Source organism: Choloepus didactylus, chromosome 1, assembly GCF_015220235.1.
Source record: "Choloepus didactylus isolate mChoDid1 chromosome 1, mChoDid1.pri, whole genome shotgun sequence".
NCBI classification, from domain to species: domain Eukaryota; kingdom Metazoa; phylum Chordata; class Mammalia; order Pilosa; family Megalonychidae; genus Choloepus; species Choloepus didactylus.
Genome location: NC_051307.1, coordinates 176267357 through 176287601, shown reverse-complemented (window position 1 = coordinate 176287601; position 20245 = coordinate 176267357). Strand labels below are relative to the sequence as shown.

The 20245-nt window shown below is 37.3% G+C and overlaps 1 protein-coding gene across 6 annotated transcripts in view; it reads left to right on the top strand.

The window, feature by feature from the left end:
* THRB (thyroid hormone receptor beta) overlaps window positions 1–20245 on the top strand; it is a 431077-nt gene that overhangs the window by 100392 nt on the left and 310440 nt on the right. The window lies entirely within an intron of this gene.

Below are 20245 nucleotides of genomic sequence, written 5' to 3'. Positions count from 1 at the left end.
CTCTTGGCAGTTGCTTATCTTGATAGGGTTCTTTAAGGATATGCAGGATTATTTGAACATTTATCTGTAATTTGGCAGAGCTACTGCTTAGTGGAGTGCACTTTCCTTGACCTACCAGCAGATGGAATGCTTGAGCCACCTCTTCCCCTCAAGCCAGTTCTCCCCCAACTTGGCCTATGCACTGAGTCGGGGTCCAAACCATATGGAAGTCCAGTCAGTGCACCAATTCCCTGTGTGCATCATATCTTATCATCTGCAAATAATGACAGTTTTACTTCTTCCTTTCCAATTTGGATGCCTTTTCTTTTCTTTTTTCTTTTTTTTTCCAGTTGTGGAAACATATATACAGCCTAAATCTTCCCATTCCACCCCCTCCCTAGCCTTCCATTAGTGGGATTAATCACATTTAGAATGTTGTAATGCTCTTTCCCACCATCCATTACTAGAAATTTCTCTTCACCTCAAACAGCAACCCTTCACTCATTTCTTAACTCCCCATTGCCCCTTCCCCCATTTCTCTTAACCCAAACTCTACTTTTCATCTCTATGGTTATATTCTCTGATAATTTCTTTGTGTTTACTGTGGGGCTTAAAATTAACCTCTTAAATCCATATCAATCTTGTTTTTCTTTGATACCACCTTCTCTTCAATACGACACATAAACTGTGTTCCTATACTCCTCCATTCCCCCACCTTTGTATAGTTGTCTAAAATTACATACTTTACATTGAGTTCAAAACCACTGATTTGTCATTAGAGTTTGTGTATTTTATATCATGTAGGAAGTAAATAGTGGAGTTGCAGTTCAAAAATTATTGACTTGTATTTGTATTCCATTGTGGTTGGAGAATGTGCTTTGAGTATGTTCAATTTTTTTTTTTTAATTTCTTGAGGCTTGTTTTATGTTCCAGCTTATGGTCCCTTCTGGAGAAAGATCTGTGATCACTAGAGAAAAATGAGTGTCCTGGTGATTTGGGATGTAAGGTACTGTATGTGTCTCTTAAAATTCTCTATATCTCTTTCTCCTTTCTTTGTTTCTCTGTTGGTAGGGCTCCCTTTAGTATCTGAAGTAGGGCAGGTCTTTTATTGGCAAAGTCTCTCAGCATTTGTTTGTCTGTGAAAAATTTAAGCCCTCCCTCAAATTTGAAGGAGAGTTTTCCTGGATAAAGTATTCTTGGTTGGAAACTTTTCTCTCTCAGAATTTTAAATATGTCATGCCACTGCCTTCTCGCCTCCATGGTGTCCGCTGAGTAGTCACAACTTAGTCTTATGTTGTTTCCTTTGTATGTGGTAAATTGCTTTTCTCTTGCTGCTTTCAGAACTTGCTCCTTCTCTTCAGTGTTTGAGAGTCTGATCAGAATATGTCTCAGAGTGGGTTTATTTGGATTTATTCTATTTGGAGTTCGCTGGGCATTTATGCTTTGCGTATTTATATTGTGTATAAGGTTGGGGAAGTTTTCCCGAACAATTTCTTTGAATACTCTTTCTAGATCTTTACCCTTCTCTTCCCCTTCTGGGACACCAGTGAGTCTTAAGTTTGGATGTTTTATTTTATCTATCGTATCCCTGAGATCCATTACGATTTTTTCAATTTTTTTCTCCATTCTTTTGTTCTTTCATTTTCTGTTCTGTGGACTTCTAGGACACTGTGACGTTGTTCAGCTTCCTCTAGTCTTGTCTTGTGAATATCCAGAGTCTTTTTAATTTGGCCAACAGTTTCTTTTATTTCCATAAGATCTTCTATTTTTTTATTTACTCTTGCAATGTCTTCTTTATGCTCCTCTAGGGTCTTCTTTATGTCACTTATATCCTGGGCCATAGTCTTCTTGATGTCCTTTAAATCCTTTGCCATGTTTTTGTTCCTCGATTGTAGTTCTTTGATTAATTGTGCAAGGTACTCTGTCTCTTCTGATATCTTGGTTTGTGTGTTTGGAGTTGGATTCTCCATATCGTCTGGTTTTATCATATGCATTAAGATTTTCTGTTGTTTTTGGCCTCTTGGCATTTGCTTTGCTTGATAGGGTTCTTTCAAGTTGTAAAAAAAAATACCTATCTAATTTTTCAGAAACACAGTTTGGTGATGTACACTTTCTCTTACTAACCAGCAGATGGCGTCCGTGAGTCACGTATACCCCTCAAGTCAGTTCTCCACCTTGTCCCCGCAGTGTGTGGGGAAATGATTCTTGTGGGGTTCAGTTGGAGAACTCAGTTTGGGTGTGTTGCTGGAGCCGTCCGTCCTGAATGTGGAGTGTGTGTACGGATGGCCAGGGAGGAACAGCAGCTTTAATATTCAAATCCCCCAGGTTCCTGGAGATTCAAGGCTGCCGCACGAGTCTAAGCCTTCATTTCATTTCAGCCCCAGACCCTCTCTATCGCTGTCCCACAAACCGCCGGTCTTGGCGTAGTGTCCCTGGGTTCTCCAAGCGGGTCTGCCCGCCCAGCCACAATCCTCCAGGACCTCTACTGAGGGAACGCTGTGCTGCATCACCAGTGCATGCCATCCCTCAAGGGAAGCCCCGGGCCACTGGGCTGTGCCGGGGCACTTTCAGCCTGATGCAAAGATGGCCAAATGGTGTGTCTCAACCCCCGCCTCCTCGCACAGTTCCTCTTTCCCAGCTCCAGGACAACTGGCAAGGCTCTGGGCTGTGGGCACAGCCCTGGGCAGGAGTTTATCCAGCCCTCCGGGAGCCAGCTGCTAGCCACGGGGTTTCTTTCTGCTTCCGGCTCTCCCCTCCATTCCCCTGGCCCCGAGGGTATCTGCAGCGGGCTATCCTCCAGGCCAGACACTGAGAGGCCGGCCCAGCCCCCTCTTGCTGTGTTTTACTGTGTGGTTCCCACTATCACAACTGCAGCCACTCCTGGGTTTTCCTTTTTTTTTTTTTTTAAAGAGCCAGTTGGTCTCCAAACGCCAAACTCTGGCTTCCCCACACCGCCACGCAGCTGCGTGTCTTCCAGCCAGCTTACTCACTCGTTTCAGAATGCGGACTTCTGGATTTACAAAGTATACAGCCCCTGTGGAACTAGCAGACCTTGTCCAGCTGGTGCATTGCTGTAACCGGTATTCTGGGTCATTTTCTGGTTTTTATCTAGTGTTTTTCACTGAGGTGGTTTTTTGCCATCTCATCTAGCCACCATCCTAGTTTCTGGATGCCTTTTATTTCTTTGTCTTGCCAGATTGCTCTGGCTAGAACTTCTGTTACTAGGATTTTTGAGTGTTTATTATATGCAAGACTCTGAACAGAGTGCTTTGCAATTATTACCCCAGTTTAGACCTCACAACAACCCTACAGAGTGGGAACTACTATTATCCCCTTTCATATATGAGAAAACTGAAGCACAGAAAGATAAAGCAACTTTTTAAACATCTTTATTGAGGGACAAATGGCATACGATACACTGCACAAACTTGAAGTATACAATTTGATAAGATTTTAATCCGTGTATATACCCTGAATTATCACCATAGTCAAGATGATGAGCATAATTGTCACCCCAAAGTTTTCTCTTTCTCCTTTTTATTACCTCCAACATGACCCTCTCTCCACATCCTCCCATACCTAGGCAACCATATATTTGCTTTCTGTCACCATAGATTAAAATGCAATTTCTAGAATTTTATATAAATGGAAACATACAGTGTGTACTCTTTTTTTGTTGTCTGGTTTCTTTCACTCAACACTATTACATTGAGATTCATCCATGTTGCATGTATCAGCATTGATTTTTTTATTATAAATTATAAGTATTAATTTTTATTACTGAGTAGTATTCCATTGTGTGATACCAAAATTTGTTTATCAGTTTGCCTCTTGATGAACATTAGGATTTTTCTCAGTTTTTAGCCTTTACAAATAAAGCTGCTATGAACATTAGTATACAAATCTTAATATAGGCATATACTCTTATTTCTCTTAAGTAAATATCTAGGAGTGGAATGGCTGTGTCACATGATGGTGTGTCCAAAATACATAAAGAACTCTCAAAACTCAATAATAAGAAAACAAACAACCTAAACATAATTATGCAAAAGATTTTAAAATGGATATCACCGAAGAACATATACATATGGCAAATAAGCACATGGAAAGGTGTTCAACATTATTAATCATTAAAGAACTGTAAATTAAAACTCTAAAGAGATACTATTGCACTCCTGTTTCAATGGCTAAAATGAAAAAGACTGATGATACCAAGTGTTGGTGAAGATGTGGAGGAACTAAAACACTTGTGATGCTGGTGAGAATGTAAAATGGTACAACCACTTTAGAAAACTGTTTGTTTCTTAAAAGATTTAATGCATACCTACCATATTTGTTTACTGTGGCTTCCATAACAACTACTAACTTGGTGTCTTAAAATAACAGATATTTATTCCCTTAAAATTCTAGAGGTCAGAAGCCCAAAATTTGGGGGTTAATTGGGCCACATTCCCTCCAGAGGCTCTAGAGGAGCATTTGTTCCTTGCCTCTTCCAGCTTCTGGTGATTGTGTTGTTTCTTGGCTAGAGTGTACATCACTTCAATTTCTGCCTCTATCTTCGCATTACCTTCTCTTCTTCTGTGAATTTGTATCTAAATTTCCTCTGCCTCTCTCTTATAAGGATACATGTGATTGCATTTGGGGCCCACCTTCTTCTCATGATCCTTCAACACATTTTTGCCATATATGTAGTAGTCACAGATTCTAGAGATTAAGATGTGGCAATACCTTTTGGGGTCCACTCTTCAGCCTACTACAGCCACCATCAGCAACTTTTTAATCTTGTATTATAACACAAGCATGCATCCATTGTATTAAAATTTTTTGTAAATATCTTTTAAAATTATCACAGAATATTTGCCACATCCATCTTGGACACATCACAGTTAACTATCACTTTCACTATTATTGGACATTTAAGGGATTCGAAAGAAATTTTCTATTTATCATAATACTACAGGTAAGTATCTTTGTGTGAAGGCTGCTTTTTCCATATTTTAAAATCACACTTCACCTTTAATTTTCAGAAGGGCATTCAATGGACCAAAAGCTATGAATATAAAGTTCTTTGATGTGTATTTTCCAGAAGAGATGTATCATAATATAAGATGTACCCATAATATAAGAAAGCCTTTATAACTGCTCTTACTTACTTAAGAGTAAATCTTTCTTGGTAAATTGAAAATAGTATCTTATTTTAATTTCTATTTATTCGAGCACTGGTGAAATAAGATATTTTTCCATGTGCTTTATACAAATCAGAATATTTTTCCATTTTAAAATTGTCTTTCTCCTCTGCCCAGTTATCTATTGGGTAATGCCTTTTTTTTTTAATTTAATAAATTTTATTTTGAAATAAATTCAATCTTACAGGAAGAGTTGCAAAAACAGTACAAACCCCATACATAGAACTCCATCATACCCTGACCCCCCTCCCCTGATAACCCGATCCACCACCTTTAACATCCTGTCACACCACCATTTCTTTCTTTCCCTCCCTCTCTCCCTCCCTATCTATCATCCATCATCTATTGCTCTGTCCTCTGAACATATGAGAGCAAGCTGCACATATCTTTGAACAAACAATATAATTCACATATACCTTTCCCATGGACAAGAACATTCTTTTATGTGATCTCATTAAGCACAGCTAAGAAGTTCAAGAAATTCAACATTGTTACAAAGCTTACATTCTATATTTCCTTTTTGTGTGTGTGTGTGTCCCATCTGTGTCCCTTTGAGCCTCCTCTCCTCCATCCTCAGATCCCATCCAGGATCATCCTTGGCATTTAATTGTCATCTATTTAGACTTTCTTTTTTTTAATTGTGGAAACATATTTATAGCCTAAATCTTCACATTCCACCCCCTCCCTAGCATTCCATTAGTGGGATTAATCACATTTAGAATGTTGCAATGCTATCACCTTCCCACCATCCATTTCTAGAAGCTTCCCTTCACCCCAAACAGAAACCCTACTCTCACTTCTTAACTCCCCATTACCCCTTCCCCCACTTCTTGGAACCCCTATTCTACTTTTCATCTCTATAGTCATATTCTCTGATACTTTCTTTGTATTTACCGTAGGGCTTCAATTTAACATCTTAAATATATAACAATCTTGTTTTTCTTTGATACCAACTTAACTTCAATAGGACACATAAACTATGTTGCTATACTCCATCATTCCCCCACCTTTACGTAGTTCTTGTCAAAAATTACATATTTTACATTAAGTCCAAAACCACTTATTTATCATTACAGTTTATGTATTTTAGATCCTGTAGGAAGTAAATAGTGGAGTTATAAATCAAAAATACAGTATTGGTATTTATATTTACCATGTGATCTTTACTGGAAATCTTTAATTCTTCTTGTAGTTTCCATCAATTGTTTACTGTCCCTTCCTTTCAGCCTGCTCAACTCCCTTTAGCATTTCTTATAGGACTGATTACTGGTGATGAAGTCCCTCAGCTTTTGATTATCCAGGAATGTTTTCATCTCCCCCTCATTTTTATCCTCCAGGTGTTTGTGAATTCTCCAAGTCTCTGATGGTTATTGACTTCTATTTGTATTCCACTGTGGTCAGAGAATGTGCTTTGAACAAATTCTTTCTTTTTTTTTTTTATTGAGGCTTGTTTTTGTGTCCCAGCATATGGTCCATTCTGAAGAAAGATCCGTGATCACTAGAGAAGAATATGTGTCCCAGTGACCTGGGATGTAATAGTCTATATATGTCTGTTAAAATTTTCTATATCTCTCTCTCCTTTCTTTGTTTCTCTGTCGGTAGGGCTCCCTTTAGTATCTGAAGTAGGGCAGGTTTTTAGTAGCAAAATCTCTCAGCATTTGTTTGTCTGTGAAAAATTTAAGCTCTCCCTCAAATTTGAAGGAGAGTTTTGCTGGATAAAGTATTCTTGGTTGGAAACTTTTCTCTCTCAGAATTTTAAATATGTCATGCCACTGCCTTCTCGCCTCCATGGTGGCCACTGAGTAGTCACAACTTAGTCTTATGTTGTTTCCTTTGTATGTGGTAAATTGCTTTTCTCTTGCTGCTTTCAGAACTTGCTCCTTCTCTTCAGTGTTTGAGAATCTGATCAGAATATGTCTTGGAGTGGGTTTATTTGGATTTATTCTATTTGGAGTTCCATGGGCATTTATGCTTTGTATATTTATATTGTGTAGAAGGTTTGGTAAGTTTTCCCCAACAATTTCTTTGAATACTCTTTCTAGACCTTTACCCTTCTCTTCCCCTTCTGGGACACCAATGAGTCTTAAATTTGGATGTTTAATTTAATCTATCATATCCCTGAGATCCATTTCGATTTTTTCAATTTTTTTCCCCATTCTTTCTTTTGTTCTTTCATTTTCTGTTCTTTGGTCCTTGAGGAGGCTGAGTGGTTGTTCAACTTCCTCTAATCTTGTATTATGAGTATCCAGAGTCTTTTTAATTTGGCCCATGGTTTCTTTAATTTCCATAAGATCTTCTATTTTTTTTATTTACTCTTGCAATTTCTTCTTTATGCTCTTCTGGGGTCTTCTTTATGTCTTTTATATCCTGTGGCATGCTCTTATTCATGTCCTTTATCTCCTGTGCCATGCTCTTTTTGCCTGTCTGTAGTTCTTTGATTAATTGCGCCAAGTACTGTGTGTCTTCTGATCTTTTGATTTGGGTGTTTGGGTTTGGGTTCTCCATATCATCTGGTTTTATTATATGCTTTAAGATTCTCTGTTGTTTTTGGCCTCTTGGCATTTGCTTTACTTGATCTCTAATATGTCAGAACTGCAGCTTGGTGGCATACCCTTTCTCTGTCTGACCAGCAGATGGCGTCCATGAGTCACCTGTTCCCCTCAAGTCAGTTCTCCCCAACTTTGTCTTTGTGGTCTGTTGGGATCTGACTCTTGTGGGGTCCAATTGGTGCACTTAATTTGGGTGTGTTGTTGGAGCTGTCCACCCTGAATGAGGGGCGTGTGTCTGAGTGGTTAGGGAGGAAGGGCAGCTTTAATAATCAAACCTCCCAGGTGTTCCCAGAGATTTAAGGCTGTTCTCTGCCACTGACTCACAAGTCCTTGGTATTGGTGTCAGTTCCCCAGGATTTCTGAGTGGTTACCCCTTCCCTGCTGTGCTCTTCCAGGACCTCTGCTGAGGGAGGGAGGGCCGTGCCACATCACAAGTGTGCGCTGGCCTCCAGGGAAGCTCTGGGATGCTGGGCCATGCACGGGTGTTCCCAGCCCACTTCAAAGATGGTTGAATGGGGCGCATTAACTTCCCCCTTTCTACACTGCACTGCCCTGCCCTCCCAGGTCTGGGACAATCAGCCATGGGTGTATTAAAGGCCACTGTCCACAGCCGACACTGTGGCGTGTGCGCGGTGCTGCAGGAAAGACTCCCCGTCACACTGGGTTTCTTGGCATGACTCTGGGCTGTGGGCCCGACCCCGGCCAGGAGCATCCCCCTCCCGCTGGGGAGATGGCTGCAAGTTGTGTGGTCCTTTCTCCCTTTGGCTCCCCTTTGCTCCCCTGGGGCTGAGACAGTCAGCAGTGGGTGTGGAAGGGGTATCCTCCACGCCAGACACCGAGGCGTTAGCTCAGCCTGCTCCTGCCGTGCTTCACTGCGGGGCTCTCGCTGTCATATCTGCAGCTGCTCCCGGGCTTTTTTTTGTTTTTTTTTTAAAGAACTAGTCCATCTCCAAACACCAACTCACCATTTCCCCACGCCGCAGCGTGGCCGAGGGACTTTTAGCCAACTCACTCACTCGTTTCAGAATGCAGACTCCCGGTTTCACCAAATGTACAGTCCTTGTGGATTTAGCAGACCTTGTCTGGCTGGTGCTACTCTGGAACTGGTGTTCTGGGTCACTTTCGGGTTTTTATCTAGTATTTTTCACGGAGGTGTTTTTTTGCCCTGTCTCACCTAGCCACCATCTTAGGTTCTCCGGATAATGCCTTTAAAAAAAAATGTTCTTGTCTAAACTCTATAATAAAAAATAATGACATTTAAAAATATTTGTTATGAATGTTTTTATGAGTTTTTGGTTCATTTTTGAAATTTGATAATTTGGGGCTTTGACAAACAAAAGTGAAAAATTCTTTTAAATATGGAATTTCTATTAGCAGTTCCTTTTTTAATCTTTCCTACTGCATTTAATTTTAAAATATTGTCCCACATTCGGAGACCAGATAACCATTTATCTAGTTTCCTTCTAAATTTTTTTGTCACTAATCCATCTGTACAGAAAGAGTCAAGATAAAAACTAAGTATTTCCGAACAATGAAATTAATATCTTTAAAAAATCATTTTTATTGAATAATCCATCTCTTTACTACTGATTTGTGATGGCTGATTTATATTTTTTAAGTGCTTATATAATCTGAGGTCTGTTTGGAGGACATGTTTTCTTTTCCATTAGTCTGTCTATTTTAGACTAAAATCAGAGATTTAAATTATTGAAATTTTAATATATGTTTTAATGTATAAGGCAAATCAGGTCATGAAGTTATCATTTGTCTCTAATCTGAGAAGCCTTTTGCTGAAATACAGTGCTAACATTGCATATTAAAAAAAAAAAATGGTGGCTAACATCTAGATTATCTTGCCAGTAATTTATTTTAGCTTATATTGCTATAAATCAACACTAATCTTTTCTTAAAATACCCATTCTGATGGGGTACTCTAGACATATAACATCTAAATTTTCCCCTCTCCTGCTCTTATCCTATCACCAAGCCCATTGCCAGATGATATACTGTATTTAGAAATATCCTTGAAACCTTTATTTGACAAATATCTCTTTCAGCAAACTAGTTTTGTTTTGTTTCTTTTCCCTCTTAGCCACAGTAATGATCAAGCACCACTCACCTGATCAGATCCTTGTATTCTGATTCGGTTACTTAGATCAGGGTTTCTCAACCATGGCACTGTTGACATTGTAGACTCGATAATTCTTTATTGTGTCTTGTACATTGTAGGATGTTTACTGGCAACCCCTAATAGATGCCAGTAGCACCACACCACCACTTGACCTCCAGTCCCCCTACTCCTGCCACCTAGTTGTGACCATAAAAAATATCTCCATCCTTTGTTCGGTTGTGGTTTGTTAATTTTCTTGGGGTATGGTAGGAACATGTTGGAAGCAATGTAGTTATTTTAGGTTTTATTGTTTTTCTTATTCCTTTGTTTTGGTTTTGTTTGAAATGTTTTTTGTTTGTTTTTTAATTTTTTGATAAAGTTAAAAAAATTTAAAAAAAAATATCTCCAGATGTTGTCAAATGTCCCCTGCAGGGCAAAATTGCTCCCATTCAGAACCACTGATTTAGATCAAAGTAGTTAGACATGATGGAGCAGAATAAATTTGTTTATTTTATTTTATTTTTTTGTACTCTTAGTAATACAATCAGTTTGAACTTAGAGAAATCTAATTAATTGCAATGGTCCACAGTGATTTGGCTTGAAAATAATAGTCAACTCCAGGGTATTCTGCTTGGCCATGTAATTTAAACATGCCCACAGAAAGAAGAATAGCATTATGATTACTCAAAGTAGAACATTTCAGCTCTTACGACTCATTCTTCCCCACTTAGCCTATGTCAATGGTAAATTTGAAAAGCTGTCAGTTTGATAACCATAATTGGTACATGTGATGAAGTTGGCCTGGAATTTCAATAGTACTCTTTTTTGCTATAGAGAAAATAGTCCAAATTCTAAGTCCACAATTCTTTGAATCATCTGAACTTATAACCAAGGCTGACTGAGCCAATTAGCTCAGAGGGGTTTTAAAGGATGATAATGTTGCTGTTTCAATTAGCTTCATAGAGGAAAAACACAACTTCACCGCAGCAGACTGAACTGCTACCCCCAACCTCCACTCTGAGAAATTGACCAAATGGAAGTTGAGAATACAGGATGTACCAACCCAGTGCTCCCAATGCCATCTAGCCTGGACAGGCACAGGTAACATGTCCTGATGATGAGGGGCCATCAGTATTATATTCTTCTACAATTCACTGCTGAAACACAGAAAAAGAGTACTTTCTAATTCAGAGCTGCCTTAATAGCCATTGTAGATAAATGAGGCAAGGAAATTTTTATTCTATTTTAAAAAAATTACTGAGTAGGAGAGCTGCAGTTTGTAAAGTATGTAAACAATTTTTATGTTTATTTTTGAATTTGCAATTTTGACCATATACTTCAAGTAAGTATATTTTATTTGTTCATGAAATTATTTTCTAATGGTTCACTTAGAGGGAAGGGTCATTATAAGTATAAATTTGCCTACCACTACATAAATATAATGGCTAAATCAGACAATTTTCTTCATTGGAATGGGAAGACTTTTATTAATAAAGGTTGAAATTGAGATTAAACTTTAGTTGCATTTGATATGGCTTTGAATTGGCAAAAAAATGTATTAATAAGGAAACTGGGAACCAATTTCCTTAATATTAATTCATGTTTTTTATAAAATGTAACCACCTGGAAACATGGTTTTCTGCATCTGTCCTTTATTCCAAATATTGGACTTTTTTCTGTTTTGAAATATCTGCATTGCTCCTGCTAAAATGCCTCTGTAGAATTTAAAGGATGCAGGTAAAGCTAGGACAGTTTGGTCTATAGCCTCAGTTCTAGCACTGAGATATATTTTTTCTTTCCGTTTTCCTCTGATTTTTGAATTCTGATCATACTCATCCCGTCCCAGGCCACGTTTTCCCAGAAGGTTTTATCCTGGAGCTTAATATCTATATAATGGGTTTCCTTTCTCAGTGCTGACTAAATTCTTCTGGCTTACTAAGAAAGCCATAGAAATATTCCACAATGTGGTGCTGTATTCTGGTGAGCAGATGTTCAATTTTGAGCTCTTCCATTCAAAATACATTCATCAGGATGCAATAACTTGGGGAGCCTATGGAGCAAATAGCTTTTAGAAATTGATAGTTACCTCACCTCATCAAAGTTCTGCCAAACACATCGAAACCCTAATGAATAACAGCAGACAAGGCAAACAAATTAAACCTTGAATGCAAGGATGTTTACAGATGTTTCCATGGATTGCTTCTTAAGGAGTGAATTCAGGAGCCTATAGAACCCTGTCCTTTTAAATTGGTTTCCACAGTTGCAGTAGCATGGGTTTTCCCAATTGTCTCTCTGTTACTGTTAGTGCTATGTTCAGAATCTCTTGTTTCAAAATGCCTAATGTTCTCCTGTTTGTAAGAATTCTAATATTTATTGAGCACTTCTATGTGCTCTATATGTCTGGCACTGTGCTAAATGCTTTCATGGATTATTTCATTTAAATTTTTACCATGTCTCTATGATATACAATAGATAATATCATCCTCACTGTACAGCTGAGGAAACTTGGAAAGGTTAGTCATGGTTAAGGATCATAGAGCTAACACTTGGCAAAGCCCAAATTAGATGTCTCTAAATACAGAGCCCATACTCGAATTGACTACCTGGACTACCTCTTGAGAAGTCATCATCACAAATACTTGAATTCTTTACTTCCAAGAATAAGAGTATGATTTTATTTCTGTGTCACACTCAATTAAAAACAAAAAAAAAAATGATACCCAAAAATCTTTCATGACCCCCAAACCTGGATTCCTAAAAAGATCATTATCCTGCCCACACTAATTTAACCCAGAGCTGGCCCTTTATCTCTAATTTTCTTGGTTCTTATATTTGTAGCCAGAGACCTGTTCATGTTATGAGTCATTGTATTTCACTCCCTATGACATTTTGGATACATGAAACTTGTTCCATGATGTTTTAAAGAATGCAGTTTACACCACTTCCTTTAGAAGACTGTAAATAAAAAATGATAGAAATTGTCAAGCCATAATTATATTGAGGGTTTTAGTAACCTCATAAACCACAAGAATGAAACACCAAAAAAAAAATTTCTTTTCAACTGCCACCATCAAAGTCGCATTTGCTGACTCCATTTTTGCAGCATTGATGGAAGTAATCCACTTAGGTTGACATTTTTATAGAGGATTAGTTTAATGTTCAAATAAGCCCTGTGTTATTTTGCCATCTTTTTTTTTTTATGGAAAGGCTTTTTTTTCTTCTGTAATGATTTGAACTGTACTGTAAAGTTAATTTAATTGTATCTTCTTGGTTGGATTATGGCTCCTGCAGCCACATTTTAGTTGATATAAAGGTCTTTGCCATAACCACAGTTGATATTTACAAATAGCACAATCTTTCTAAATTTTAATATTGTTCTATTTCTTAATGAATCTAATCACAGAAAATGTGTCAAACAGAAAGGGAAACTTGGTCTCAAACATATGCTTGAGTTTCTGTTAGCAGAAGACAAATGTCCAAATGTGGTTGTACCCAGCTCACACACATGCTTATGCATGTGCTCACACACACTCAAGCATGGATCTAAGTGTGAGCCTGATGACACCATGGCACTTAGAGCCAAACAGTAAGCATATGTTGAAATTTGGTGTGATTGCAACAGCAAAAGAGTACAATATTATTTCATTCAGTCTGGTGCAGGAAGAGAAGCCAAATGACAGCAAATTATAAAACAAATGTCATTCCCATCTCAGAAATGTTATGTCTGAATAATTGAGGGAAAAAATAAGACCAATTTGTTTCAGTGTGACTTTCTTGACATTGGTAAATTGATGGATACATTTCTGTTTTCCTATAAGAGAAAATAGGCTGATGAAATTTTAATGGTTGAGATATGTTAAGTAAAATTGCTGATCATCAACAATTTCTGCCCTGTAGGTCAAAATAAATCTATCATTCATCAAAAGTGGTATCAGCAAATTCATATGGTTCAGTCTAACAAAATAATACTTGCTGTAGTCTCTTTTCCCCTTTTAAGATTTTCTTTGTATCTGTTTTTAGAAAGTTGACATTTTTAATAATATGGAAAATGCATAATTTTAAAATGGACCTTACTGGGTGTTATTACCTAATAATTCTTTTGAAAGCCACAGGTAAAATAGTTCATCACTAGCAAATTCCACCAAAAATGAAGATGAGAATCTTTTTTTTAAAAGCAGTTTCATTGAGATATATTCACATACCCTATATTCCATCCAAAGTGTACAATCAGTGGCTTTTAGTATATTCACAGAATTGTGCATTCATCTCCACAATCAGTTTTAGAACATTTTCATTGCTCCAAAAAGAAAAATCCGATACTGCTTAGCTATCACCTCTCAATCCTTTTATCCTTCCCCAGCCATATATAGCCACTAATCTATTTCTGCCTTTATAGATTTATTTATATTTACATTTTATATAAATGGAACCATACAATATGTAGTACTTTCCATCTGGTTTTTTTCACTTAGCATACTGTTTTTAAATTATTATTTTTATTTTTAATTAGAGAAGTTGTAGATTTACAGAAAAGTCATGTAAAAACTACAGTGTTCCATATACCCACCTATTGTTGACACTTACATTAGTGTGTTTTGACCACTGTAGCTCTGTAATATGCTTTAAACTCAGGAACTTTGAGTCCTCCAACTTCATTCTTCTTTTTCAAGATATTTTTTGCTATTTGGGGCCTCTGACCCTTCCAAGTAAGTTTGATAATTGACTTTCCCATTTCTACAAAGCAATAGGCTGTTGGAATTTTGAATGGGATTACATTGAATATGTAAATCATTTTGAGTAGAATTGACATCTTAATATTTAATCCATGAACATGGAATGTCCGTCCATTTATTTAGGTCTTCTTTGATTTCTTTTAGCAATGTTTTGTAGTTTTCTGTGTACAGATCCTTTATATCTGTGGATAAATTTCTTCTTAGATACTTGATTCTTTTAGTTGCTATTGTTAATGGGATTTGTTTTTCTTGATTTCCTCCTCATCTTGCTCATTACTCATGTATAGAAACACTACTGGTTTTTGCATGTTGAACTTGTACCCTGCCGCTATGCTGAATTCATTTATTAGCTCTAGTAGCATTTTATTTGGGATTTTCTATATATAGTACCATGCCATCTGCAAATAGTGAATGTTTTACTTCTTCATTTCCAATTTGAATGCCCTTTATTCCTTTTTCTTGCCTAATTGCTCTAGCTAGAACTTCCAGTACAATGTTAAATAACAATGGTGACAGTGGGCATCCCTGTCTTGTTCCTTATCTTACAGGGAAAGCTTTCAGTCTTTCACCATTTGAGTATGGGTTTTTCTTATATGCCCATTATCATGTTGAGGAAGTTTCCTTTTATTCCTATTTTTCAATATTCCTTTCTTTTTTTTATCAAGAAAGGATGCTCAATTGTGTCAAATGTCTTTTCTGCATCAATGGAGATGATCATTTTACCCCCTTTATTTTCTTGATGTGGTGTATTACATTAATTGATTTTCTTATATTGAACCACCCTTGCAAACCCAGGATAAAACCCACTTGAGCATGTTGTATAATTCTTTTGATGTGCTGATGGATTTGCTAGTTTTTTTTTGAGGATTTTTGCATCTATATTTATAAGAGAAATCGTTCTGTAATTTTCTTTTCTTGTAGTATCTTTATCTGGCTTTGGTGTTAGGGTGATGTTGGCCTCATAGAATAAGTTAGGGAGTGTCCTGTCCTCTTCAATATTTTGGAAGATTTTGAGCTGGATTGCATTAATTCTTCTTGGAATGATTGGTAGAATTCACCTGTGAAGACATCTGATCTTGGGCTTTTCTTTGTTGCTAGGTTTTTGATAACTGATTCAATTTCTTTTACTTGTAATTGGTCTTTTGAGGTTTTCTGTTTCTTCTAGATCAGTGTAGGTTGTTTGGGGTTTCTAGGAATTTGTCTGTTTCATGTTGTTATCTAATTTATTGGCATACAGTTGTTCATAGTGTCCTCTTATGATCTTTTTATTTCTTTGGGGTCATAAGTAATGCCCCCCCCCCATTTCTGACTATATTTACTGTCTTTCTTTTTTTCCTTGTCAGTCTAGCTAAGGGTTTCTCAACTTTATTGAACTTCTCAAAGAACCAACTTTTGGTTCTGTTAATTCCCTCTATTGTTTCTTTATTCTCAATTTCATTTAGTTCTGCTCTAACCTTTATTATTTCTTTCCTTCTCTCTGCTCTGGGATTAGTTTGCTGTTCTTTTTCTAGTTCCTCCAGGTGTGCAGTTAGGTTGTTGATTTTATCTCTTTCTTCTTTTTTAATGTAAGCATATAGGAATATAATTTTCCCACTTAACACTGCCTTTACTATATCCCATATGTTTTGATACGATGTGTTCTCTTTTTCATTTGTCTCAAAGTATTTATTGATTTCCCTTACAATTTCTTCTTTGACCCACTGATTATTTAATAGAATATTATTTATCTTCCATATATTTGTGACATTTCCAGTTCTCCACCTGTTATTGATTTCCAGCTTCATTTCATTATGGTCAGAGAAAATGTTTTGTATGTTTTCAGTCTTTCTAAATTTATTGAGACTTGTTTTGTGATCCAACATGTGGTCTATCCTGGAGAATGATGTATGTGCACTTGAGAAGAATGTATATCCTACTGTTTTGGGGTGCCATGTTCTCTATGTCTGTTAGGTCTAGTTTATTTATCATATTATTCCAGAACTCTGTTTCATTATTGATCTTCTGTGTAGTGTTCTATCTATTGATGAGGTTGTTGTATTGAAGTCTCCAACTGTTATTGTAGCGACATCTATTTCTCCCTTCAGTTTTGCCAGTGTTTGCCTCATGTAATTTGGGGCACTCTGGTTAGATGCAGAAATATTTATGATTGTTATTTCTTCTTGATGGATTGCCCCTTTCATTAATATGCAGTGTCTTTCTTTGTCTCTTATAACAGCCTTTGACTTAAAGTCTATTTTGTCCAATATTAGTATAGCTACCACAGCCTTTTATTGGTTATAATTTACATAGTATATCTTTTTCCAACTTTTTCTTTCAACTTATTTGTGTCTTTGGGTCTAAGGTTAGTCTCTTGTAAGCAACATATAGTTGGAATCATGCTTTTTTATCGATTTTGCCAATCCATGTCTTTGATTGGGGAGTTTGATCCATTAACATTCAATGTTATTACTGTAACCCAGTACTTACTTCTGCCATTTTGTCTTTTGGTTTTAATGTCATATCTCTTTTCCTTTATTGCAGGCTTCTTTTCTGTATAGTTGATCTTTTGTTATATATCTGATGAATCCCTTTCTTCTTTCTGTTTCTGTATATTTTTAAAATACTTTCTTGGTGGTTACCCTGGGGTTTATATTCACAAGCTACATCCATAATCTGCTAATTTTAAAGACACCAAGTTAGCTTAAATAGCATACATGTTTTCTGCTCTCATATCCCTCTGTTTTTCCTCTTTCTGTTATTTTTATCCCACTTTACCACCTTAAATTTTGCTCCTCTGTTATCTCAAAATATGCCTTTTTCTTGTTCAATTTTATTCTGATTCTTTTATGCATTAAAGATTAGAGTTGTATGTTGAGGACACATTAATGTTAGATTTTGCATTTACTCTTTTAATTACCCTTACAAATGATCTTCATTTCTACACACTACTCCAGGACACTCTCTCCTGTGTTTTCCTTTCAACCTGCAGAACTCCCTTTAGTAATTCTTGTAGGGCAGGCCTTTGTTGACAGATTCTCCCATTTTCTGTTTATCTGTGCATATTTTGAACTCTTCCTCATTTTTAAAGGACAGTTTTGCTGGATAAAGAATTCTTGACTGGAAGTTTTTCTCTTTCAATATATTAAGTATATCATACCACTGCCTTCTTACCTCCATGTTTTCTGATGAGAAATTGGGACTTAGTCCTATGGAGGATCCCTTGTATGTGACAAATCATTTTTCTCTTGCTGCTTCAGAATTCTCTTTGACATTTGACATTCTGATTAGTATGCATCTCAGAGTAGGTCTATTAGGATTTATTCTGTTTGGAGTACATTTTGCTTCTTGGGCATGTATATTTAGGTCTTTCCTAAAAGTTGGGAAACTTTTGGCCACTATTTCCTCATATATTCTTTCTGCCCTTTTTTCCCTTCTTCTCTCCTTCTGGGACATTCATGACACATGTTTGTGCACTTTGTGCTGTCACTCAGATCCCTGAGATCCTGTTCAATTTTTTCAGTTCTTTTCTCTATCTGTTGCTCTATCTGATGTTGATTGTCCTATGTTCTAGTTCACTAATTCTTTCTTATTCTTGTCCAAATCTGTTGTTTTATGCATTTAGTATATTCTTAATCTCTACCATTGTGACTTCATCCCCATAATTTGTTTATGTTTCTTTTTATACTTTCAAATTCTTCTGTATATTCACACATTGTCTTCTTAATATCCTTTATCTCTTTGTGTTTACTTTCTTTCATTTCCTTAAATTGACTTATGAGATTTGTTTGAACATGTTTGATTAGTTGTTCCAAATTCTGTGTCTCCTCCAGTTTTAATTTGTTCCTTTGACTGGGTCATATCTTCCTGTTTCTTAGTATGGCTTGTAACTTTTTGCTGATGTGTAGGCATCTGATTATCTTGATAATCCATTATCTTGATGGTCCATTTCTCCCTTTTGTCAAGGGTTTTATTGTGGATTAGGTTTGTGTTAAGGCTCTTCTTTGATCCTTGGTCTAACTTACTCTAGACATTTAGAATACCCCATATTTAACTATTCACATTTCTTCACCTCTTCTTCATCTGATTCTTGCCCTGGATATACAGTGCAATTTTTAAGACTGTACTTTTTGTGCAACTGTTTCACCTCTAGGAGACAGCTTCCTTCCCTCTGTTCCTTCTCTGAGAATCTTGGTCTGTTTTGTTTGTTTTTTGCAGACTTTTCTTCCCAGCTCCTATGATTTGTTTAAATTCTCTCCATCACTCGGGGTCCCATTTACCTTACACTTTTCACTTCTGGGACCTGACCTATTTTACAGCAGTTTAGTTAACCCCTCTGCCTTTTTTTTTCTATAAGGCTTTTCTGCCTCTCATTCCTTCTCCTTTAGTGTATCCCACCCTGGGAAGCCAGATGGGGTCAATCCAGAAAGGTAGGTCACATCAGAAAAGTCTGTTTGCCTTTAGGTGGTCCAGCCAACTGAAACTGAATTGCGGTCTCACTCTTCCCCACCTCCCTCTCCCCCAGGGGCCCTTTTTTATGCAGCACTCCTCAGTGGTTTATGTTCTGCCCTGGATCTCTGCAGACTTAGGTCCCTGTGATTGGATATACTTGGGGTTCAAAATTGCTGCTGTGAGTCACTCTATAATCTCTCTCCTCAGTGGGAGGGACCCAGGCTGTGCTGCCTTTATGTAGCTCCCAAGCTACTGGGGACTGAGTTAAGGAGAGGGAAATGGGAACAGACTGGCGTCCAGGATGCTATTCTCCAACCTAATATTTTTCTGTTTCTTCAGTTCAGCATTTGTGGGTCCTTCTCCAGTCTCTACCCCGCTCCAGAATTCTAAGCAAGTGGGATCTGTCCTTCTATTTGCTAAATCACTGGGGAGACTTTTTTCATCATGTTGATCATATCACTCCTTGAGAATGAGAATTCTTTTAAAGTCTTTTGATACCTTTGACTAATGGACAAAAGTTAATCCAACAGAAACTAAATGGGGGTGAAATGATAACTCTTTTAAGAAATTCTTCTTACTGTGTTAGAAAGTTCCAGAATTTACAGTTAGATGGAACAGCTTATAGACTCATGGAATGGAAAGGCCAATGGAACTATCCAGCAAAATAGTTCTCAGCTACCCAGCAAAAGGGTCCAGTCACACTTGGATAGGTTACCATGAGCAGGGAGGTATGTTGTCCATGAATTTTCCCCAATGCTGGATGTACTGAAGTCATCAAATTATTTCTTTCTTTTGTGAATCAACTTATATTTGAAACTATCTTTCTAAAAATTCTATACTCAATAGCATTTCAAGTCAGAAAGACCTGGGATTTCAGACGGTGGGGCTGGTATTGCACACTTGTCCTTTGGAGATGCCCAAGGGATGATGTTTCCCAGCAGAAAAAAAAATGTTTGAGATCTGTAGATCCAGGCACTTCCTGCAGCTTTTCCCCCAAACAGCAGAGGTTTCTGAATTCATAAGCAGAAAGTTGATGGGGCATATGGAGTCAAAAAAAGGACAGTAGTCTTGAGGGACCTTTCTCCAGAGTATGGCAATACCTCCTCCACCACTAGAGAATGCATTTCTCATAAATGGGTGCTTGTAGCTCATGGATTCTATGCCTCCTTTCTGAGGAAAGTGCCTTACACTCATTGCCAAAGCTTGTTTTTTCCTGAGGTCAGTTTATCTAAAGTGGCTGTGCTCCAGGAGTTGACCTTT